This window comes from Bos javanicus, chromosome 17 (genome assembly GCF_032452875.1).
Source record: "Bos javanicus breed banteng chromosome 17, ARS-OSU_banteng_1.0, whole genome shotgun sequence".
Classification (NCBI taxonomy): Eukaryota; Metazoa; Chordata; class Mammalia; order Artiodactyla; family Bovidae; genus Bos; species Bos javanicus.
This window is the reverse complement of record NC_083884.1, coordinates 62,909,088-62,933,537: the sequence shown is the minus strand read 5'-3', so window position 1 is coordinate 62,933,537 and position 24,450 is coordinate 62,909,088. Positions and strand designations below refer to the sequence as shown.

Here is a 24,450-nt window from a genome sequence, read left to right as displayed (position 1 = left end):
GCTTCCAGAGGTGAAAGATGAGACTTTTCTTTTTGTGGTAGGAAAGTGAAAGTGAAGTTGCTCAGTCATGTCTGACTCTTTGTGACCTGTGGACTGTAGCCTACCAGGCTCCTCCCTCTGTGGGGTTCTCCAGGCAAGAATACTGGAGTGGGTTGCCATTTCCTTCTCCAGGGGATCTTCCTGACCCAGGGACTGAACCCAGGTCTCCCGCATTGAAGGCAGACGCTTTACCCTCTGAGCCACCAGGGAGTGTTAAATTGCAGGGCTTCCCTGGTGGCTCAGTGGTAAAGAATCCACCTGCCAGCGTAGGAGACACAGATTTGATCCGTAGTTCAGGAGGATCCCACATGCTGTGGAGCAACTAAGCTCATGGGTCACAAAACACAGCCTGTGCTCTAGGGCCTAGGAGCCACAACTCCTGGAGCCCATGAGCCTAGAGCCCACGTTGGGCAACAAGAGAAGCCACCGCAATGAGAAGCCCACGCATCTCATCTAGAGAGTAGCCCCTGCTCGCCCCAACTAGAGAAAGTCTGGGCAACAGTGAAGTCCCAGCAGAGTCAAAAAATAAAATAAATAAACCAAAATTTAAAAAAAGTTTAAAAAATTGCAGACCTGGGCCACCTCCCCGCCCCTCAGCCTGCCAGGCTGCAGGCTACCCACCTGCTCCCTTTCTCTCTGCCCCTTGCCTCACTCGCCCTGGCTCCTCCACCTCCTGTTCCCCCTCTAGGCCTCTGCCACTTCCTGGCCCTCTTGGCAGGGCAGCTCCCTTCTCAACAGGTATTTCTGGTCCCATCCCACAGGGTTGGCGCCCGTCTCGGCCTCCTGGTTCTCCTGGGCTGCTACCTCCCCTCTCTCTGAACCATTATCTGATGCCAGCCAATGGGCGAGCTGCACCCTTAGCCTATTGGCCTGGTCCTCGTCCATCTAGCCCAGCCCTCCGCCTATGGGCGGCATTTGAGAGAACCCCTGGAGAATCCCAGGGACGGCGGGGCCTGGTGGGCTGCCGTCTATGGGGTCGCACAGAGTCGGACACGACTGAAGCGACTTAGCAGCAGCAGCAGGAGCAGCTTCCCGGTTGAGGAGTTATTTTTTGTAGGCCTCATTAAATAGATGGGTTTAACGCTGAAGAGGACAAGTTCACGAGCTACACTCTGGAAGCCAGGAAAGATCTTGGAAAGTCATGCAATGATGAATCCTTCTCCCTGCTGGTATTTAAAGCAAAGATATGGCGCCTCCAGCCTGTGGTCTGGATCAGCCTGCTTTCTTGGTATCTCTGCCTGCCAAGGCTTCAACTCCTACAATAAAGTTTTCCATCAGGAAACCTACACCCACTGGCTCTACATTTTCTTTACCATCAGATCCCTTTAGAACCTCGTCATGCCAATAACTGTTCCCTTAAAGGTTATCCTTCATTGTTCTCTATCAGCCATTATATCCAGCATGTCTTTGCAGATCATCACCATGGACCTGTGCCACTCTGAGTCTCCATCCATAAATCTGACTCTCTCAGTCTTCTGGAAACACGATATGCAAGAAAGAGCAGGCACGTTACAGTCAAACATTCTGGATCAGGCAGACCTGTCCAGATCTGAAGTGACTGCATAGCCTTTAGCTTAGTGAGTTAACCTCTCTAATCCTTAATTTCCTCATCTCTATAATTGAAACAATCATATCCACCCAACAGCATGGTTATGAAAAATAATAATGCTAAATCCTTGGCACATAGTATTAAATGGATGTCAGTTTTCATCTTTCTTTTGTATGTTCAACCATTTCCTTGAAATCGAAAGGTGAACTTCTTTCAGCAAAATCTCCCTTGTTATTCTCATTTACTCTTTTTTTTTCCATCAACTATCTCTTCTTTGAGGCTCCCACTCAAATATCCAGCTCCACAGTAAGTGCTTATTGAAAAATTCTGAAGTCTTAAGTCACTTGCATGTTTTAATATTAGTCATCTAATTTGAACAAATACAAGGAAATTAAAAAAAAAAAATCCAGCCCTGTTTTAAAACCATCTCAGGCAAGGAGTAAATTACAAGAACCTAGACACAGTCATTGCTATATGGTGAGGGCTGCCTGACCAAAACTCTGGCCCTCGAGAGAGGAATACAGCTGTTCCTTGGCCTTCTGCTGAAGGGAGGTGGGCAATTAACATGCGGGCCTCTTCCCATCGCCTGCTGGTGTCCGAATTGTCTGAGCCCATCTGAGCCAGACAAGGGAGCTGGTGGATGCAGCCCATGCGGGCTCCTGGGCACCTGGGGCACAGAAGTGGTGGGGCAGGGCGTGCTTCTGAAGGGGCCAACACAAGACGCCCAGCATGGAATACAGCCTAGCGGTCAGTTTCCTTAGAGCTGTCTCCATTAAGACTAAACAACCTGCTATTCCATCCAGAAAAGACCAAGGGGCTTGCCATTCTTGACTGCTGCGAGGTCTGCTGTGCTACAGCAGAATGGCTGGTGGTAATCCTTTCATTCGCCAGGCGCTAACTTTGCAGGGTGCTCCATACGGGTTGTGTGGACCTCACCTCACTGAGTCCCCACTACTCCCCAGAAGGTCCATCTTATTATCTCCATTTTACAGAGAAGGAAACTAGAACGGAGAAGTGACTTGAGTCACTTGCCTAAGGTACTAGCCCCTCACAGCAAGCAGAGAACCCAGAGTCCAGGACTGGTCTGATTCTGAAGACTATACCAAAGCCATCATGTTTCCACTGACAGGCTGCCAGTGAGAAGGTGGCAATTTTCAGCCTCTTGTCTCCCAGTTATATTTTCAACTCAACGCAGTGCTTTTTTAAAAAATGGCTCTTATGATGTTGGATTTCTTCCTTACTGGGACAAAAATCAATTGCTCTTATAGCTGATCAAGGGCATGCACATCCTCATCTGATCATGGAAAGTCTTTTTTATTATTATTATTATTATTCTGGCTGCGCTGGGTCTTTGCTGCTGCACGGGCTTTTCGCTAGTTGCAGCGAGCAGGGGCTATCTCTAGTTGCAGTGCCTGGGCTTCTCATTGCTCTGGCTTCTCTCGTTGCAGAGCACAGGCTCCCGGGCATGCAGGCTCCAGGAGTTGTGGCTCAGGAGCTCAGTGGTCGTGGCTCCCGGGCTCTAGAGCACAGGCTCAGTATTTGTGGGGCACAGGCTTAGTTGCCCTGAGGCATGTGAGATCTTCCCCGGTCAGGGATTGAATTTGTGTCTCCTGCATTAGCAGGTGGATTATTTACCACTGAGCTACCAAGGAAACCCACAGGAAGTCTTAAAGGGGCCCCGTCTGCTCACGGGCTTCAGCTTCCCTGGACTAGGGCTACGTGTACAAGGAGACCTGATGGCGCTGGCGTCAGAGGACGGGAGTCTGTCTCTCCCTTCCTAACAGGCACCCTGGGTCCCCGCTGGCAACTCTGCGTTTATGGGAAAAACAGGCCCAGCTGCCCCATGCAACCAGCAGCAGTCCGTGCTCTTGGTTCTTGGATACTCAGGATAAAAGTCATCTGGCCTTTGATGGTGTTGGGGCTGGAGGAAGCACCAGGTCATCCCCCCTGGGAGCACTTTGCCTCTCTGTGTGGGTCTGGGTCTGAGCCTGGGAAAAGGCTTTGGGCAGCCCTTGCTCCAGTGTAGGAAGTAACACCTGTAAGGGTGTGATGACATTTGGGAGGCCACGTGCTCCTGCATTTTCCCTTCATTCATGAGTATCATCCATGTTGGCAAGTTTCAGACAGGGCCACAGAGGACGGAGCAGGAGGCAGGAAGTCCCTCCAGACCCCCCTTGTGGACCCCAGTGAGGACAGCCGGCCTCCTGGCCTGAAGCTTCTCTCACAGGGAGTCTTTTTCTCTTCTGATGACATTCACGTTTTGCCTTCACTGTTTCGGAAGGGGCACTACGTTGTTAGAGTCACATACCAACAGGGAGTTGCAGCTTAAGGCAGAGTCATGTTTCATAATAGGAAGGTCAAACTATTCATTTGATATTGTAAATCAGTGATTTATTTTCCATCTTTAACAGGCTCCTTCCTGCCCTTCCTCCCCCTTCAACCATGTCACAGTTAGAAGGCTACCAAAAGGCAGGAATATTGCTGTAGATGACCTGAGGCAAGGGATAAGTACATCGGAGGAAAATGGGTACACGGGTCACTCAGGGGAACCCTCTGGGTCTTTCAGGTGGCCACGCAAAGTCCTGTTCCAGCAGGCGCGTGTGCCCAAGGAGAACATGGTCCTGAGTCTGGCCCAGGCTTTGTGATCCTCCAGGGCTGAGTGGGTTCCGACAGGATCCATCACTGCATCCGGCTGATCGGATACTTGGAGAGGGCACTGGTGCTCGGGAAGGCCCGTCTGTTTTCTTATTGGACGTCAAATTCCGTTTTCTGAGAGTAGACTTGGCTAGTGAAGCAAGATGATGGTCTTTCAAGGAGCTGTGTCCCTGTCTTTGCTTCGTATCTGCTACTTTGCTGAAGTCCGAAAGGTAGAGAATAGGCCTCACTCTGCTGAGGTGGCCAGAAGGGGAAAAGTCCAGGTCGTGTGGCAGCAAAGGGCAAGGTTTCAAGGTCCACAGGGTGATGGCCCGCTGATGGCCACCCCTGTTACCAGATCATCTTTAAAAACCAGTTACCAGGGGGAACCTGGGGTTCCAGCATCCAGCCCTGCACCACCCTTCTCCTGCTATGTGTCCTAAAAACTTTGCTCTGCTGTGACCTCCTCAAAGGTTGGAAGCCCACACAAAAGGAAATTCTACCTGGGATCCGTAATTCAAATCATTGGTATCGATTTCACAGAGATGAAACAAACACATATTTCACAAGATACTCCGTACAAAGAATGGAGAATCCATTGTGTTTGGATTACTGAGCAAACCTGAGACTTACACCCTTTTCAGGGTGACCAGTTTTTTTTTTTTTCTTTGAAAACGCCTTTTGTTTTTTTTTTTTCTTTGAAAACGCCTTTCTTGGAACTTCTCTGGTGGTCCAGTAGTTAAGAATCTGCCTTTCAATGCAGGGGACACAAGTTTGATCCCTGGTCCAGGAAGATCCCACGTGTTTTGGAGCAACTAAGCTCGTGCGCCACAACTACTGAGCCCATGCACTGCAACCATTGAAGCTGATGCACCCAGAGCCTGTGCTCCAAAGCGAGAGAAACCACTGCAATGAGAAGCCTGTGCACTGCACTTGTCGCAACTAGAGAAAGCCTGCTCACAACAACGAAGACCCAGTGCAGCCAAAAACAGATGCATAAACAAAATTTTTAAAAAAATTCCTCTCTCTAAGGGCTCATGTATAGTACTCCAGTCCCATTCTGCAGAGCAGTTTGACTGTATGTGTTAGAAATCTTAGAAGGTAGGACCTCCCTGGTGAGGCAGTGGCTAAGATTCTACACTCCCAATGCAAGGGGCCCAGGTTCTATCCCTGGTCAGGGAACTACGTCCCACCTGCTGCAACAAAGATCGAAGATCTCGTATGACACAAATAAGATCCAGTGCAGCCAAACAAATAAATAAATTTTTGAAAAAAAAGAAGTCCTTTTTGTGGACCATATGTTTTGTGTGTGGCAGTTTAAGTTATTAGTTTTTAAAATCATTACTTTTTTTAAAATTTTATTTTATTTTTAAACTTTACAATAGTGTATTGGTTTTGCCAAATATCGAAATGAATCTGCCACAGGTATACATGTGTTCCCCATCCTGAACCCTCCTCCCTCCTCCCTCCCCATACCATCCCTCTGGGTCGTCCCAGTGCACCAGCCCCAAGCATCCAGTATCGTGCATCGAACCTGGACTGGCGACTCGTTTCATACATGATAGTATACATGTTTCAATGCCATTCTCCCAAATCTTCCCACCCTCTCCCTCTCCCACAGAGTCCATAATACTGTTCTATACATCAGTGTATCTTTTGCTGTCTCGTATACAGGGTTATTGTTACCATCTTTCTAAATTCCATATATATGTGTTAGTATACTGTATTGGTGTTTTTCTTTCTGGCTTACTTCACTCTGTATAATAGGCTCCAGTTTCATCCATCTCATTAGAACTCATTCAAATGAATTCTTTTTAATGGCTGAGTAATACTCCATTGTGTATATGTACCACAGCTTTCTTATCCATTCATCTGCTGATGGACATCTAGGTTGCTTCCATGTCCTGGCTATTATAAACAGTGCTGCGATGAACATTGGGGTACACGTGTCTCTTTCCCTTCTGGTTTCCTCAGTGTGTATGCCCAGCAGTGGGATTGCTGGATCATAAGGCAGTTCTATTTCCAGTTTTTTAAGGAATCTCCACACTGTTCTCCATAGTGGCTGTACTAGTTTGCATTCCCACCAACAGTGCAAGAGGGTTCCCTTTTCTCCACACCCTCTCCAGCATTTATTGCTTGCAGACTTTTGGATCGCAGCCATTCTGACTGGTGTGAAATGGTACCTCATAGTGGTTTTGATTTGCATTTCTCTGATAATGAGTGATGTTGAGCATCTTTTCATGTGTTTGTTAGCCATCTGTATGTCTTCTTTGGAGAAATGTCTATTTAGTTCTTTGGCCCATTTTTTGATTGGGTCATTTATTTTTCTGGAATTGAGGTGTAGGAGTTGCTTGTATATTTTTGAGATTAGTTGTTTGTCAGTTGCTTCATTTGCTATTATTTTCTCCCATTCTGAAGGCTGTCTTTTCACCTTGCTAATAGTTTCCTTTGTTGTGCAGAAGCTTTTAAATTTAATTAGGTCCCATTTGTTTATTTTTGCTTTTATTTCCAATATTCTGGGAGGTGGTCATAGAGGATCCTGCTGGGATGTATGTCGGAGAGTGTTTTGCCTATGTTCTCCTCTAGGAGTTTTATAGTTTCTGGTCTTACGTTTAGATCTTTAATCCATGTTGAGTTTATTTTTGTGTATGGTGTTAGAAAGTGTTCTAGTTTCATTCTTTTACAAGTGGTTGACCAGTTTTCCCAGCACCACTTGTTAAAGAGATGGTCTTTAATCCATTGTATATTCTTGTCTCCTTTGTCAAAGATAAGGTGTCCATATGTGCATGGATTTATCTCTGGGCTTTCTATTTTGTTCCATTGATCTATATTTCTGTCTTTGTGCCAGTACCATACTGTCTTGATGACTGTGGCTTTGTAGTAGAGCCTGAAGTCAGGTAGGTTGATTCCTCCAGTTTCATTCTTCTTTCTCGATAGCTTTGGCTATTCGAGGTTTTTTGTATTTCCATACAAATTGTGAAATTATTTGTTCTAGCTCTGTGAAGAACACCGTTGGTAGCTTGATAGGGATTGCATTGAATCTATAAATTGCTTTGGGTAGTATATTCATTTTCACTATATTGATTCTTCTAATCCATGAACATGGTATATTTCTTCATCTATTAGTGTCCTCTTTGATTTCTTTCACCAGTGTTTTATAGTTTTATATATATAGGTCTTTAGTTTCTTTAGGTAGATATATTCCTAAGTATTTTATTCTTTCCGTTGCACAAGCACGGAAATTGAAACTGTAATCAAAAATCTTCCAGCAAACAAAAGCCCAGGTCCAGATGGCTTCACAGCTGAATTCTACCAAAAATTTAGAGAAGAGCTAACACCTATCTACTCAAACTCTTCCAGAAAATTGCAGAGGAAGGTAAACTTCCAAACTCATTCTATGAGGTCACCATCACCCTAATACCAAAACCTGAAAAAGATTCCACAAAAAAAGAAAACTACAGGCCAATATCACTGATGAACATAAGATGCAAAAATCCTTAACAAAATTCTAGCAATCAGAATCCAAAAACACATTAAAAAGATCATACACCATGACCAAGTGGGCTTTATCCCAGGGATGCAAGGATTCTTCAATATCTGCAAATCAATCAATGTAATACACCACATTAACAAATTGAAAAATAAAATCATTACTTTTTAATGAAAACAACTTGACCAAAAATCTGTCACAGAATTTGAGACCCATTAAAAAAAGTTTAATGAGAAAAATAATGATAAAAAAATAAAAAAAGTCCTAGAAGGTGCCATAGTATTGATGTGGCCATTCCACTAGAAGACGTGGTCACAAGGAGTAATTAGATTTGATATTTGATACTAGGAGGTTCATCACAGCAGTGATTATAAAATGTTGAAAACAACTTATAAGGCTAACAACTGAAGTCTGGTCAGATAACCGTGGTATGGGCATGCAGGAAATTCCAAAATAAAATTTATTTCTTAATATATAGAGAGATGCTCCTAAATTTAAAAAATCAGGCTGTAAAGCATTATATAGAGTATGACTCCACTTTTGGTAAGAAATGCAGATGTATGTATGTGTCTGCGTGTGCTCAGTTGTGTCTGACTCTTTGTGACCCCATGGACTGTAACCTGCCAGGCTCCTTTGTCCATGGAATTCTCCAGGCAAGTATACTAGAGTGGGTTGCCGTTTCCTCCTCCAGGGGATCTTCCCAACACAGGGATTGAACCCGAGTCTCTTGCATTGGCAGGTGGGTTCTTTACCACTGCGCCACCGGGGTGGCCCATGTAGGTATATGCATGTACAAAAAGTGCAAGAGGGTGTCCACCAAACATTAGGCGTAAGTCACAGATGATTGGGTACCGGGTATTTGCATTTTCTTTTTTTTTTGTCTACAAATGTATACTATTTCTGCCATGAGATATATTATTTGTGTCATAATTGTATTTGGCTTAAAAAAAAAGTTGGGAGACTTCCCTAATGGTCCAGTAGCTAAGACTGAGCTTCCAATGCAGGGGGCCCGGGTTCAATCCCTGGTCAGGGAACTAGATCTCACATCCTGCAACTAATGATCCCGCGTGCATCTGAGACCTGACAGAGTCAAAAAAGAAAAAAAAGGTGAAGGGAAGGACCCCATATAACCTTTCCTGATTGCCTGTGGCTCTCAAAGAGGCTTGGATCCCTCTTGCAACAGGAATTGCTCACAAGTGGGGTCTGGCACCCAGACTTTGCTCCCGAGAGCCCGGCAGGACGTGAAGCAGGTCCTGCCGCCAGCAGAGGGCGTCCTCCTGGCCTGTGTGAGGTGCCCACCATCTCTGCCGGATTCCCTGCGGAGCCCTGGGCCTGAGGCGGCGCAGAGCAAGCTCTGTCCTGCCTGGTGGCCGGGCCTGCCCGAAAGGGGCGGAAGGGCTGGAGTAAAGGGGTTCCCAGAGGTAATTTGTGCAGGCACCAATGTGACTAGCCCCACGATGCCCTCGAACATTGTCTGCGTCTGGTTCTTCCTCCTGGAAGTTTCTGGGGGCTGGAGAGCAGGCCAAGCGGCAGATGAACTGCGCAGTCTGCCTCCAGCCCCCTCCCCCCTGCCGTCTCCTGTACTTCCACCCACCTCCTCGGAAGGGCGCAGCCCCGCGCCTCCGGTCCTGTCTCCTGTGTCCACAGGTGAAGTCCCTGATAGAGCAGGGCACGGTCCTGGCAGAAGTCTCCCAGTCCCTCGTAGAGATGGAGCAGCCCACCTCCCGGATGTGGTGGGAAGGAGGCAGGAGGCCTTGGGGGGCGGGGGCCTCACAGAGGGCAGGTCCTGAGGTCACGGCGAGGGCCTGAATCTGAACACGCGGACTCTTCCCTTCCGGTTCTGCACACCTCAGAGAAAGCGCTTGGCTCCTTGACATAAATGTGATCAACTCTTCTTGGAACTGCTTGAGCAGCTCTTCAAAACTGAAAAAGCTACGAAAAGAAAAAAAGAAAAGATACAATAAAAGAGGACTGAACTTTCTGTGTTATCAACCTGATGAATTTCCGGGTCCTAGACAACAGGCTTGACGGGGCCACATGGCCCCCAGCCTCAGCTACGTCCCCCCTGGACTGCCCACACATCAGGTACACTAAGAGTAAGCAAAGGAATTAGCCAGAGGAGAAGCTTTACTTTCAGATGTGACGTTATTCCTCAAACGGCTCTTTCTGAGTGCTTCTAACACCAGGCATGGTGCTGTGCTGACACCTGCCTGCTCCAGCTCTCCATGGGGCCTCCACCCCTTAGCTGAGAGGCCTTGGTTGGGGGGGCAGTGTTGGGAGGGTGAAGGGGTGGAGGGGTGGGGGTGACCCAGGCTCAAGTTCCCAGTTTTGCAGCAATCTAGTGCCAGGTGTGAGGGCTGTCAGGGGATCAAATGCCCACACTCAGGGTAGATCCTCGCAGCTCAATTCCCCCGAGTCCTGGCTGGCCTTGGTCCACTGTCCAGTTGGAAACAGAGCTGGCCGCAACCCCGAATGAAGCACAAGCCATTCCCACTCTGGGGACACTGCCAGTCACCTGGGAAGATGCCCGGAGTCTGTCCTTGACCAGACACCTGCTCACACCATACCACAAGCTGAGTCACCATCCTGCTCACCACCGCCACCCCCTCCACCCCACTTGGTGCTGGACACACACCGTGCACCAGGCAGGGCTGCCTCACGGTCCGGCGGGACCCCAGGTCTCAGTTCTGAGCCATGGTTTCTACTCCTCCCTGTGAAACTGATGGTTCTTCCAAGCATTCCGCCCTTGGGTCTGCCCTCCTCACCACGGCTCCTCGTCCTTAAAGTTTGCAGCTCTGGATATTGCCATGATTCAAGTGGTAGCCCTGTCCATGGCCTCCCAAGCGGCTGATAGTGCATTCAGGTGAGCACAGTTAAGATCACTGGTTCTTCTGAATCATTTACAACAGATGCAAGACTCCCTCTCCTTCAACTTGCCCAACCTCCTGTAGACTAACAGCCTCTCTTTGTTGCATACTCACCACACGTGACTTTCCTCTTCCTCCTCAGAACAACCCTAGGAGGGGTCCTAGTCCCTCCTCCATTTTGAATATGTGAAACAGAAGTACAAGAAAGTGAAGTGACTTGTCAAGGTCACTCACTTTGCAAGGAGCTCAGCTCAGATTTGGGGGAACCTAAGGCAATGGCACCCCACTCCAGTACTCTTGCCTGGAAAATCCCATGGACGGAGGAGCCTGGAAGGCTGCAGTCCATGGGGTCGCTGAGGGTCGGACACGACTGAGCGACTTCACTTTCACTTTTCACTTTCATGCATTGGAGAAGGAAATGGCAACCCACTCCAGTGTTCTTGCCTGGAGAATCCCAGGGACGAGGCTGCCGTCTATGGGGTCGCACAGAGTCGGACACGACTGAAGCGACTTAGCAGCAGCAGCAGCAGGTTGATCTGTCCCTGGGTTGGGAAGATCCCCTGGAGGAGGGCATTGCAACCCACTCCAGTGTTCTTGCCTGAAGAATCCCATGGACAGAGGAGCCTGGCGGGCTACTATCCATAGGGTCACAAAGAGTTGGACGCGTCTGAAGCAACTTAGCATGCACGCATGCACAGGTCGTTTTTAGGGGCTTCCCTGGTGGTTCAGATGGTGAAAAACCTGTCTGCCACGCAGGATGCCCTGGTTTGATCCCTCAGTCGGGAAGATCCCCTGTAGAAGAGAATGGCTACTGACTCCAGTATTCCTGCCTGGAGAATCCCATGGACGGAGGAGCCTGGTGGGCTACAATCCATGGAGTCACAAAGAGTTGGACACCACTGAGTGACGGACACTTTCACTTTACATTCAGGTCCTTCTTACACCAGGCCCAGCCTCCTAACCATGCCATGCCTCCTCCCCAAGTCTCAATCCCTTGGTCCCTGTCTCAGTACATCAGTTGCCTCCCCATATTTGAGTTTACACAAGATCCTGCCCCTGGGGTTGCAAAGAGTCAGACACGACTGAGCACACACACACAAGATTCTGCCCGGTGCATTGGCCCACCTGCGCACAAGGAGGGCACAGACGCAGTGAACCCCCGCCCTCCGAATCAGACGTCTCACTCCTGCTTATGGTAAGGTTAGCAAAGGACCATGATGTTCTGGTGTGTGAGGGCCAACGTCCATTGCTCTGTAGCCAGAATGGTTGTTGGGGAGGGGGGCGTGGGGGGCAGTATGCCACTACAGTTCCGAGAGCAGTACTCGTGGAGAAAGGTGGACATGCTCACTCACTTGAGATCTGAGCTCTTCAAGGAGTGGGTGCCTGTGAGCCCAGGTGGTGGGCAGAGATAAGCCACTGGCTGTTGACCTGGTCTGCTAATCTCATGATTTGGGATGATGTGGCCAACAGTTGCCTGTTTCAGGTCAGGCCATGTGGGCAGGGGCCGTCCTCCTACGTGGTTCCATTTGGTAGGCATTCTCTTCTCCAGGGGATCTTCCCGACCGAGGGATCAAACCAGGGCATCCTGCATGGTAGACAGGTTCTTCACTGTCTGAGCCACCAGGGAAGCCCCTAAGAATGACATGTGCATGCGTGGATGCTAAGTTGCTTACCTGACACTGGAGACCTGACCCCCTGAGGGAACCACTTTACTGGAGAGAGTGCCCGCCTGCTGCAGCCAGGGCTATGGGCCTTCAGGGTACTGGGGAGTCATGGGGGGCTTGTGAAAGGGCTCCCCCAATACTCCTGCCCCAGTGGTGGGGGAGGCAAGTCCAGGCTCTCCTCTACTACCTGCTGCTCATGGAAGGTAAAGTTAAATTCAAGCCCCCAAATGAATTGCTGTCCACCGTGTCAGCCCAGTGTGTCTGGGTGCAGAGCACAGACAGTGGGAGGTGCTGGGTTATGTGAGGCCTCAGAGGCCTTGGTTAGGAGTCTGCTATTAGTCCTAATTGTGACAAATGTGAGTTTAGGCAGTGGTGTGACACGCACTGACAACACCAGCCACACTGGCAAACAACGTTTTGCAAACTCTGACAAGCTTCTAACACCCTGTGTTCTTGCTTCCAGTCTTAGAAAGGATGAGGATGTTCTGAAAAAGTACATCCTTGGCTGGTGGCCTGGTTTATCAAATGGCTCTAGAATTTCTCTTGTGGCCTCTGAGGTTCCCCTTGCTTGTTAAGTCATGCACTGCAGGGATGGAAATAGAAGCCGTGCTGTGGGGTGACCAAGAGTCTCCCTCAGATACTGTGCTGCAAAGTGGGGGGGTGGGGGACAGTGAACAGTGCCTGATGGATGCAAGTCACGGAGATGCGGCCTCCAGCAGCCCCTCATCCAGGGTCTCCTATTCTGTGAAATAATTCCACTCATCACTGTGAACTGTACCCTGCCTCTCAGCCGGGGGCTGGTGTAGGCCTTGGGGAATGTGTGGGAAAACAAGCTGGTCCAGTTGCCATTATCAAGGGGCCCACATCTCAAGTGGGGGATGGTGGCGAGTGCCTGAGACCGTGGTGGGTGATGTTGCGGGTGCTGAGGTAGGTGATGTGATAGGCACTGCTGGAGGTGGGGAGCTGGGGGCTCAGAATGGGGGACTGGTTCCAGAAGAGGCAGTTGGGCCAGACCTGCAGGATGCCAACAGGCAAAGCTGCTTCAGAGGCAGCAGCAGCAGAGGCAGAGGCCCCGGGGGACAGCCCAGTGTGTCTGGGTACAGAGCACAGACAGTAGGAGGTGCTGGGTCATGTGAGGCCTCAGAGGCCTTGTTTAGGAGTCTGCTATTAGTCCTAATTGTGACAAATGTGAGTTTAGGTAGTGGTGTGACACGCACTGACTTGAGTTTTCGCTTGTTTGGGGTTTTTTCGGTTGCACCATGCAGTGTTCAGAATCTTACTTACCCCGCCAGGGATCAAAGCCCCTGCATTGGGAGCGCAGGGTCTTAACCACTGGACTGTCAGGGTATGAATATGAATTTTTATATGATATGAATTTTGAAAAGATCCTTCTGTTCTCCAAAGTTCACCAGGATGAAGAAGGATTAGAGCTAGTTTCTCAACGCTGCATAGGACTCCCAAAAAACCACTTTCAAAATTAAAATGAAAAAAGAAAGGGACTTCTTTAACCACTGGTTGTCCAGTGGTTAAGAATCTGCCTGCCAATGCAGGGGACAGGATTCAGTCCCTAGTCTGAGAAGAACCCACATGGCACAGGGCAACTAAGCCTGCGTGCCATGACCACTGAGCCCGAGGCTCTGGAGCCCCTGAGCCACAATTCCTGAAGCCCGCAAGCCCTAGAGCCTGCGCTCCTCAGCAAGGGAAGCCTGCACACGCACCCAGAGAGCAGTCCCTGCTTGCCGCACCTAGAGAAAGCCTGTGTGCGGCAGCGATGACCCAGCGCGAAAATAAATCAAACAAAAAATGTTTAAGTTAAATTTAACATAAATGGAAAAAAGACAAGGGTAGGCAGGGGGATGGGGGCAGGGCCTTAACAAGACATGAGTAAAGAATCTAAAGAATAAAGGACATTTAACCTGGTCCTTGGGCTTCCCTCGTAGCTCAGCTGGTAAAGAATCTGCCTGCAATGCAGGAGACCCAGGTTTGATTCCCGGGTTAGGAAGATCCCCTGGAGAAGGAAATGGCAACCCACTCCAGTATTCTTGCCTGGAAACTCCCCATGGACACAGGAGTCTGGTAGGCTACAGTCTATAGGGTCGAAAGAATCGGACACGACTGAGGGACTGAACCACCACCAACCTGGTCCTTGTCTGGCTTCCCCAGCCCCCTCCCACCTGTCAGTGAACAGGGAGACAAACGAGGTAACGAATGTGGTGCTGGACCAGCATAGCGCCCTCTGGAGGGGAGGCAGCGTGTGGTTTGTGAGTGTATGCTCGGATGTGAACGAGCTTGGCGTGGTGATGAGTGTGCCTGACCATTTTTATCTGTGGTGCAATTAACAGCTTACCACCGTCCCTAGATGGCTGGGCCTGCCTTCTTATTAGTGTGTCTTGGGAAAGGGAACAAAATGTGATTATAACATATACTAATTATTTTCTTCTCACAGATGTCCCAGAGGTGCTCGACATCTGGGTCCGTATTTACACTTTCCTCCATGGTGCCACGCGGCTATAGCCCTCTTCCCTCCATCCACCCTGCCAACGTGTGTGAGAGTCACAGCAGAAAGATGTGGGAGTCCCAGACTTCAGAAACCTGGGGTCCAGACCTGTGACCTTCTATTGGACAAGTTCTCTGGAGACACTGTTCTCCCAGGAGAGATGGCTGAGGGATTTCCTTATCTGTCCAGTGGTTAAGACTCTGCACTTCAATGTAGGGGGTGCAGGTTAGATCCCTGGTTGGGAAACTAAGATCCTATTAAAAAAAAAAAAAAAGATGGCCGAATAGAGAAATGATTTCAGGGAATTCTCTATCTTTCCAGCATTAGTTAGATTACCTGGTAGTGGTAAAGAGCTATTTGTCACAGATAAACAGAGACAGACATTAAAGTGTTAAGGACACATAATAATATGCTATCACAGTATCAATACCATAATAGAAATCAACCCTGAATGTTTATTGGAAGGACTGATGCTAAAGCTGAAACTTCAATACTTTGGCCACCTGATGCAAAGAGCTGACTCATTGGAAAAGACCCTGATACTGGGAAAGACTGAAGGCGGGAGGAGAAGGAGACGACAGAGGATGAGGTGGCTGCATGGCATCACTGACTCGGTGGACATGAGTTTGAGCAAACTCTAATTGACTAAACAACAATTGCAGTAAGGACAAGGGCCTGGCATGAACTCACTTCAACTTCCATTTGTACGGGGGTGCATTTTAAGAGGAGAATGAGAGAGCAGGCAGGGGCAATGGCAAGGTTTACACAGGGCAATTCCTGCTAAATCTACAGAAAGCCGGCAGGAGGAGGGCACTAGTCCACACGAAGCTTGTGCGGGTTGCTAACTGGCACTTAAGGAAATTAGGCTCGTAGCCTCCCAGAGACTGGGCAACGGGCCATATCTTGAGGCACTGGCTGGAATAAACAGTAACTTCTGGCAGCCTTGAGTTTTCTCAGGCAAGCATATTTTCTGGGCCAACCTAGGGCTGTGGCCCTGAGCTACTAGAAACAGTGTTTGTTCAGGTCTTCGGATATGCTGCTGCTGGGGTAGACTAAATCTTTGGTGCTGAGAGTCTGCAGTTTTTATAGGCCAACGTTGAAGCCCAGTCAGGAAGACAGCTTACAGAATTCCCTGGTGGTCCAGTGGTTAGGACTTGGCGCTTTCACTGTGGAGGCCTGGGTTTGATCCCTGGTCAGGGGAACTATTCACAAGCGCTCCTGCAAGCCACATGGCACCGCAAAAAGCAAAGCAAGCTGAGAGAAGCCTGTCCAGAGATCAGTCAAAGAGAGGCTCTTTGTCAGCTATGCTTCTGGATTCAAACAGCCCTGGGTTTCAATCCTGCCTCTGTAACAGATGGGCTGGGTGATGACAGGGAAGAGATTTTTCATCTCAAGGGGTTGGTTTTCTCATTTGGAAAAATGCAGAGAGAATTCCCTCCCAGGACTGTTTAAAGATTAAGTGAGTTGACTACAGTACACGCCAGTGTGTCATGTGGCTGGAGTCTGGAAGGGACTAAAGAGGAGGCTGTGCTCGAGCTGGGATGTGGGCCTGCGGGGGCCCCACCAGGCCGGGCACAGCTGGACCAGCCACGGCTGCAGCTCTCACAGGCGGACATGCAGGTAGTGAACCCGCAGATATGGTTACAGCGCCTGTGACTCAGCAGGTCTGCCTTCCTAATGCACTCGCAGTTACTGCTTGCTTGTTTGGGGACCCCATCTGGGAAAGCAGGGCGAGGAGAATGGCAGGATTCCCCTCACTTCATCACCTAGATGGAGTTACAGCTGCTAGATGTTCAGTACCTACCAGGTGCCAAGAACTGCACATGTATCACTTTGAACACTTGCAATAACTGGCAGGTACATTTTTTACGCCCATTTAGGAGGTGAGCAGACTGAGGTTCAAAGAGGTTACACAGTATGCCTAAGATCACACAGCCCGTCAGTGAATTCAAACCTAATCTCTGAGACTGCAGAGCTCTTTCTCCTCGGAGGCATGGGTTTTTACCACCTCCGAGGGGCTTGAGAGGCTGGCTGCCTTACTGGAAAAAGAGAAGGAGGAAAAAGAAGCCCCACCCAGCCAAGAAGACATGTCCTGCCATGAAGAAAATGTATGAGGCTGTTTCTGAAGCCGGGGAATCTTGGGGGTGCCTCCTCACTGCCTTCGGGGACAGCCCGTGTGGGGGCATCTGGGGCATCTGCACCAAGAGCCAGGCTGCAGGCGGGTGTGGTGTGCTGGCAGCCTGTTCTGTGTGTGTGTGTGTGTGTGTGTGCATGCGCACGCAAGGAAGGAAGGCAGCCTGTGCACAGTCTGGACCACATTTTCTCCTCTTAGTTCTGAGAATGTCTTCCAGTTTAAATGCTGCTTTGAAGGACTTGCCTGGTGGAAGACTCTGCGTTTCCACTGCATGGGGCCCCGGTTTGATCCCTGGTCAGGGAACTAGATCCCACATGCTGCAACTAAGAGGAGTTTGCATGCTGCAATTTAAAAAAGATACTGTGCGCCGCAACTAAGCCCTGGCACAGCCCAATAAATAATAAGTAAATATTTTTAAAAATATTGCTTTGAATTAATTCCCACCAATGTTTTGCAAAACAAAACAAAACATAACACACCTTCCATTTGACAGTGTCAGTGTCCCAGCACTGGGAGTACATATCCAAATATCTAAAATCTCACCATTTTAGATGGACACCTCAGTTACCACTGTTTTTAGAGAATAGGGGGCAGGTAGATTCTTTTTAACTTGGAAACACGCTCTTGGGCCCTAACAATGAAACACGTTGGAATATTTCAAAGCTAAGGCTTGGCGTTATCTTCTTAGAGGAACAGAAGGACTGTTTCTTACCCAACTGGGTGCTTCTCCCAATGATCTCAGCAGGGTGAGAGGACAACATTTATTCATGTCAAAGTGTTCACACCTCTCCCCTCTGAGGCACCTGAAAATAAGTCACATTTTGCTTGCTTAGCTCTTCCTCTGGCTTCATTCCTCTTCCCTCTCTGGATATTTTGCTTTTGCCAGTTCCATTCCTGACAGTGAGTCCACAAACAAGGGGCACTGGAGAGCAAGGAACAAAGTTAGACCCAGAGGAAAAAAGAGATTAAAAAAAAAATTAAAGGGATTTCCCTGGTGGTCCAGTGGCTAAGACTCCATACTCCAAATGCAGGGGGCCTGGGTTCGATCCCTGGTCAGGGAACTAGATCCCACATACTGAAGCTAACACACGGTGCAGCCAAACAAATAAGTAAAATAAATATTTTTTAAAAAATCAGAATAAAGACATAAGAGTACAGAAAACAGATTGAAAGAAAGATGGAAGAAAGAATGAGCCAATACAGATCCTCAGGGAGAAGTCTAGGTTGAGAGTTAAACTGTATTTAATGCCTTGGACAGACTGAGCCAAATGGAGGCGTAGATATATGAAGGTTTCAGCACAAGCACTTCATCTTGGGCTGCAGTGTTTGGTGGACCTTGAACAGAAAATTGTGTGAAAGCAGCTAAAGGAGGTTAGTGTGGTTCCAGAAGACGAGGATCTGAGCTGAATCTTGGAAGGTAAGACTTCCTTAAGCAGAGAGGGTAGGATGGGCATGAGGAAGTTGGGCCCCCAAAACTACGGGACTAGGGGGCAGAAAGCCGCTGGTGGGTACGGTGAATACCACCGATGGACAAACCAGAATAAATGCCTCTGTGAACTAACATGTGTGCTAAACTGATACACACAGCCGTGCACACTGCTGGGGACCCAAGCATGTCGCCACAGGCCATCTCAGCATAAATGAATGTCTGTATGTCAATGCATTTTCTCCTTCCCATCCCCACAACCAAATTTACTGGTGTTTTTTTTTTTTTTCTGGCTTCCACTTCTTAGTGAACAACAGAAGGTAGAATCTCAGCACCACTTTCCTCTCCTTCCTCATCCGTATCTCTGGCTAGTGAGCAACCTGTCACTTCTACCTCCATGCTTGCCTTCCTAACCATCCTATTGCTTCTTCTTTTTAAAAAATATTTATTTTAATTATGTATTTGGCTGCACCCAGTCTTAGTTGTGGCATGTGGGATCTTTAGTTGCAGCATGCGAACACTTAGTTGAAGCAGGTGGGATCTAGTCGCCTGACCAGAGATCAAACCCAGGCCCTCTTCATTGGAAGCATGAAGTCTTAGCCACTGGATCACCGGGGAAGTTCCCCATACCCGCTGCTTTTAACCAGGGCTTCATCATCTTCCGTGTCAGCTCTCTGCTTCCACCCTGTCTCTTCTTTACAACTGATTTTGCATACTATCGCTAGAGGAACCCATCCAAAACACTCATCACTTCCAGACTTAAAAATCTTGGTTAAAAGAAAGGATGGTGTGAGAGATCAAGACTCACAAGAGAGCTACAGTGGTCACAACAGCATCATCCTGGCACATGAACAGGCAGATCCATGAACAGAATACAGTTCAGAAATACTCAACTACCGAAGGGCATTTAATAAACAAAAAGAGGGCTTTTCACATGGGTGGGGAAAAGACCAATTATTGAATAAATGGAATCAGGAGCTCTGAGTAACATTCAAAAAAAAAACTGGATCTCTAAATCTTTCTTTGTACCAAAATTAATAAAAGAATCAAACTTTAGAATGTAAAATATGAGCAATCAAAGTACTAGAAAATAAAGAATATTCAATAAGTGGTGTTGGGAAAGCTGGATAACCACACATGCAGAAAAATGAAACTGGACCCTTATCTTACATGACTCACAAAAATTGACTCAAATTAACTGGCATGAACACTTAAGCATGACACTTATAGGAGGAAAAAAACCAACAACAACAAGAAAAAAGCTCTTTGACATTGGTTTTGGTCACAATTTGTTTTGGATGTGACACCAGTCTACGGCCATTCCACCCTGAATATGCTTGATCTCGTTGTCTGGATATGACACCAAAAGCAAAAATTAATTAGTGTTTCTACATCAAACTAAGAAGCTTCTGCACAACAAAAGTAACAACAAAATGCAAAGGTAACCTTTGGAAGGAGAAAGTATTTGTGAATCATATGTCTGGTAAAGAGTTAATATCCAAAATGTACAAAGAACACACAACTCAGTATCAGAAAAACAGATAACTTGACTAAAAAATGGGCAGAGGAACCAATAGACATCTTTCCAAAGAAGGTATACAAATGGCCCATGAAAAGAGAGTTGCATCACGAATCATCAGAGAAATGCAAATCAAAACTACAATGAGAGGGAATTCACTGGTGGTCCAATGACTAAGACTCCGGGCTCCCAATGCAGGGGGCCCGGGCTCAATCCCTGGTCACGGAACTAGATCTCACATGCTAGGAGTTCACAAGCCACAACTAAAGATCCTGCATGTGGCGACCAAGACCTGGAGCAGCCAAATACATAAATAAAATGAAAATAAATATTGAAGGAAAAAAAATAGTGAGGTATGAACTCACACCTGTGACAATGACTATGAACAAAAAGTCAAAGATAACAAGGGCTGGTGAGAATGTGAAGAAAAGGGATACACCACTGGTAGGAATGTAAATTGGTACAGCTACTATGGAAAATATCCCATGGACAGAGGAGCCTGGCAGGCTACAATCCATAGGGTCTCAAAGAGTCAGACACGACTGAGCAACTAGGCACACACATTATGGAAAACAGTATGGAGGACTATCTTATGATCCATCCATCCAACTTCTGAGTCCAAAGAAAATTCAAAGAAACTAAAATAACTATCCCAAAGAGATATCTGCACTCTCGTGCTCATTACAGCACTATTCCCAGTAGTTAAGACACAGAAGCAACCATCAACAGAAGTCCATCAACAGATGAATGGATAAGGAAGATGGACTATTCTTCAACTATGAGAAAAAAAATCCTGCCATTTGCAACAAGGAGGAAACTTGGGGACTTTATGCTAACTGAGATAAGTCAGAGACAAAATGGCAAATAAAGTATGACCATAGTTGTATGTGGAGTCTGCAAAAGGTAAACCCATAGAAACAGAGCAGGATGCTGGTTATGAGGGGCTGGGGATTGGCGGAAATGAGTACATATTGGTTAAAGGGTACAAACTTTCAGTTATAAGATGAATAAATCTTGAGATCGAATATACAGCACGGAATTATAGTTAATGATACAGTATTATATACTTGCAAGTTGTTAAGAGAGTAGATCTTAAATGTTCTCACCACAAAAGAGAAATGAAAATTACATGATGTGATGGTTCATGTTGTTGTTCAGTAGCTCATGTCTGACTCTTTGCAACCCCACAGACTGCAGCACGCCAGGCCTCCCTGTCCATCACCAGCTGCTGGAGTTTACCTAAACTCATGTCCATTGAGTCGGTGATGCCATCCAACCATCTCATCCTCTGTCATCCCTTTCTCCTCCTGCCTTCAATCTTTCCCAACATCAGGGTCTTTTCAAATGAGTCAGCTCTTTGCATCAGGTGGCCAAAGTATTGGAGTTTCAGCTTCAGCATCAGTCCTTCCAATGAATATTCAGGACTGATTTCCTTTAGGATGGATGGGTTCTTCACAGTCCAACTCTCACATCCATACATGACCACTGGAAAAACCATAGCCTTGACTAGACGGACCTTGTTGGCAAAGTAATATCTCTGCTTTTTAATATTCTGTCTAGGTTGGTCATAACTTTATTTCCAAGGAGTAAGCGTCTTTTAATTTCATGGCTGCAGTCACCATCTGCAGTGATTTTGGACCCCCAAAAATAAAGTCTGTCATTGTTTCCACTGTTTCCCCATCTATTTGCCATGAAGTGATAGGACCGGACGCCATGATCTTAGTTTTCTGAATGTTGAGCTTTAAGCCAACTTTTTCACTCTCCTCTTTCACTTTCATCAAGAGGCTTTTGAGTTCCTCTTCACTTTCTGCCATAAGGGTGGTGTCATCTGCATATCTGAGGTTATTGATGTTTCTCTGGCAATCTTGGTTTCAGCTTGTGCTTCATCCAGCCCAGCATTTCTCATGATGTACTCTGCATATAAATTAAATAAGCAGGGTGACAATATACAGCCTTGACATACTCTTTTCCCTATTTGGAACCAGTCTGTTGTTCCATGTCCAGTTCTAACTGTTGCTTCCTGACCTACATACAGATTTCTCAAGAGGAAGGTCAGGTGGTCTGGTATTCCCATCTCTTTCAGAATTTTCCACAGTTTATCGTGATCCACACAATCAAAGGCTTTGGCATAGTCAATAAAGCAGAAATAGATGTTTTTCTGGAACTCTCTTGCTTTTTCCATGATCTAGCGGATGTTGGCAATTTGATCTCTGGTTCCTCTGCCTTTTCTAAAACCAGCTTGAACATCTGGAAGTTCACGGTTCATATATTGTTGAAGCCTGGCTTGGAGAATTTTGAGCATTACTTGACTAGCGTGTGAGATGAGAGCAATTGTGCGGTAGTTTGAGCATTCTTTGGCATTGCCTTTCTTTGGGATTGGAATGAAAACTGACCACTGGCCAGTCCTGTGGCCATTGCTGAGTTTTCCAAATATGCTGGCATACTGAGTGCAGCACTTTCATAGCATCATCTTTTGGGATTTGAAATAGCTCAGTTGGAATTCCATCACCTTCACTAGCTTTGTTTGTAGTGATGCTTCCTAAGGCCCACTTGACTTCACATTCCAGGATGTCTGGCTCTAGGTGAGTGATCACACCATGGTGATTATCTGGGTCGTGAAGGTCTTTTTTGTACAGTTCTTCTATGTATTCTTTCTGCCTCTTCTTAATATCTTCTGCTTATGTTAGGTCCATACCATTTCTGTCCTTTATTCAGCCCATCTTTGCATGAAATGTTCCTTGGTATCTCTAAGTTTCTTGAAGAGATCTCTAGTCTTTCCCACTCTATTGTTTTCCTTTTTTCTTTGCACTGATCACTGAGGAAGGCTTTCTTATCTCTCCTTGCTATTCTTTGGAGCTCTGCATTCAAATGGGTGTATCTTTCCTTTTCTCCTTTGCTTTTCGCTTCTCTTCTTTTCACAGCTTTTCACAGCAAGGCCTCCTCAGACAGCCATTCTGCTTTTTTGCATTTGTTTTTCTTGGGGATGGTCTTGATCCCTGTCTCCTGTATAATGTCACAAACCTCTGTCCATAGTTCATCAGGTACTCTGACTATCAGATCTAGTCCCTTAAATCTATTTCTCACTTCCACTGTATAATTGTAAGGGATTTAATTTAGGTCATACCTGAATGGTCTAGTAGTTTTCCCTACTTTCTTCAATTTAAGTCTGAATTTGGCAATAGATGAGTTCATGATCTGAGCCACAGTCAGCTCCCGGTCTTGTTTTTGCTTCTGGTCTGACTGTATAGAGCTTCTCCATCTTTGGCTGCAAAGAATATAATCGATCTGATTTTGCAGTACTTGGATGCAGTCTCAAAGATGACAGAATGATCTCTGTTCATTTCCAAGGCAAACCATTCAATATCAAGGTAATCCAAGCCTATGTCCTGAACAGTAATGCTGAAAAAGCTGAAGTTGAACGGTCCTATGAAGACCTACAAGGCCTTTTAGAACTAACACCGAAAAAAGATGTCCTTTTCATTATAGGGGACTGGAATGCAAAAGTAGGAAGTCAAGAAACACCTGGAGTAACGGACAAATTTGGCCTTGGGGTACAGAATAAAGCAGGGCAAAGGCTAATAAAGTTTTGCCAAGAGAATGAACTGGCCATAGCAAACACCCACACAGATTAGGAAGTGAAAAAGCAAGCCGTCTTGGGGAAGGGGAACCTGGACGTGTGGGCTGGGTGCTGCTTTCAGAGAAGAGAGAGAGACTCACTTTGCAGTTTATCTCTACAGCTGATTCCCAAACTTATCTCCCCTTCTTTCTGGGCACAGAACCCTGTTTCCTCCCCTTAAGGAGGACATGGCAACCCACTCCAGTACTCTTGCCTGGTGAATCTCCATGGACAGAGCAGCCTGGTGGGCTACAGTCTATGGGGTCGCAAGGGTTCAGACACGACTGAGAGACTAAGCACATGGCACAGCCTGTCTCCTAGACTCCTTTATGTGGTGGAATGACTACACGACTGACTTCTAGCCAATGAAACAGGCTTAATCCAGAAAAGCCTGTTTATTTTTAAATTTTTATATTTTGATGTTTATTTGTTTGGCTGTGCTGAGTCTTAGTTGGGGCATACAGAATTTTTGATCTTTGTTGCAACATTTGGAATCCTTAGTTGCCACCATGTGGGATCTAGTTCCCTGACTAGGATTCCTGGTTTCTATCCAGGCTCCCCAGGTTCAATTCCTGAGCAGGGAACTGAGATCCTTCTACAGGATCACTCACTGTCTCTCCTAGATGAATCCTTCCCTTCCAAACCCCTCCCCACTGCCTCTAAGATCCTTCCAGCTCTTGCCCTGCCCACTTCTCTCACCTCACCTCTCAACTCACTCCGCCTTGTTCCCTGGCCTTCGGTCTTTTCTGCAGCATAAGTCAGGTAGCCCCATCGCAGGGCCCTGCCCTTCTCCCCACTCCTCCTGCCACACTTTCTTAGTCACACGATCTTTACAACTGAGGTTTCAGGGTCAATTCCTGGCCACGGGCGCCCTCAGCCCCAAGTCCTTCTTTACCTTTCCTTCATCTCCTTCACATCCCTTCTCACTATCTGAAATTATCTCGTGTTTGGTTTAAGGTTGGCCTCTCCCACTAGAGCAGAGGTCCCCAACCTCTGGGCCACCGACTGGTACCTC

At 47.2% G+C, this 24,450-nt stretch overlaps 1 long non-coding RNA gene across 2 annotated transcripts in view; it reads right to left on the bottom strand.

Annotated features, from left to right (window-relative positions):
- LOC133228934 (uncharacterized) overlaps positions 1–24,450 on the bottom strand; it is a 97,166-nt gene that overhangs the window by 34,437 nt on the left and 38,279 nt on the right. The window contains exons 4-5 of one of the 2 annotated variants that reach the window (XR_009730420.1): positions 9,307–9,644; positions 3,958–7,819 (exon numbers count right to left, since the gene is read on the bottom strand). This is a non-coding gene — a long non-coding RNA (uncharacterized LOC133228934). Of the gene's footprint in view, positions 1–3,957; positions 7,820–9,306; positions 9,645–24,450 lie in introns of those variants that run through there. The other variant, XR_009730418.1, reaches the window with a different exon arrangement.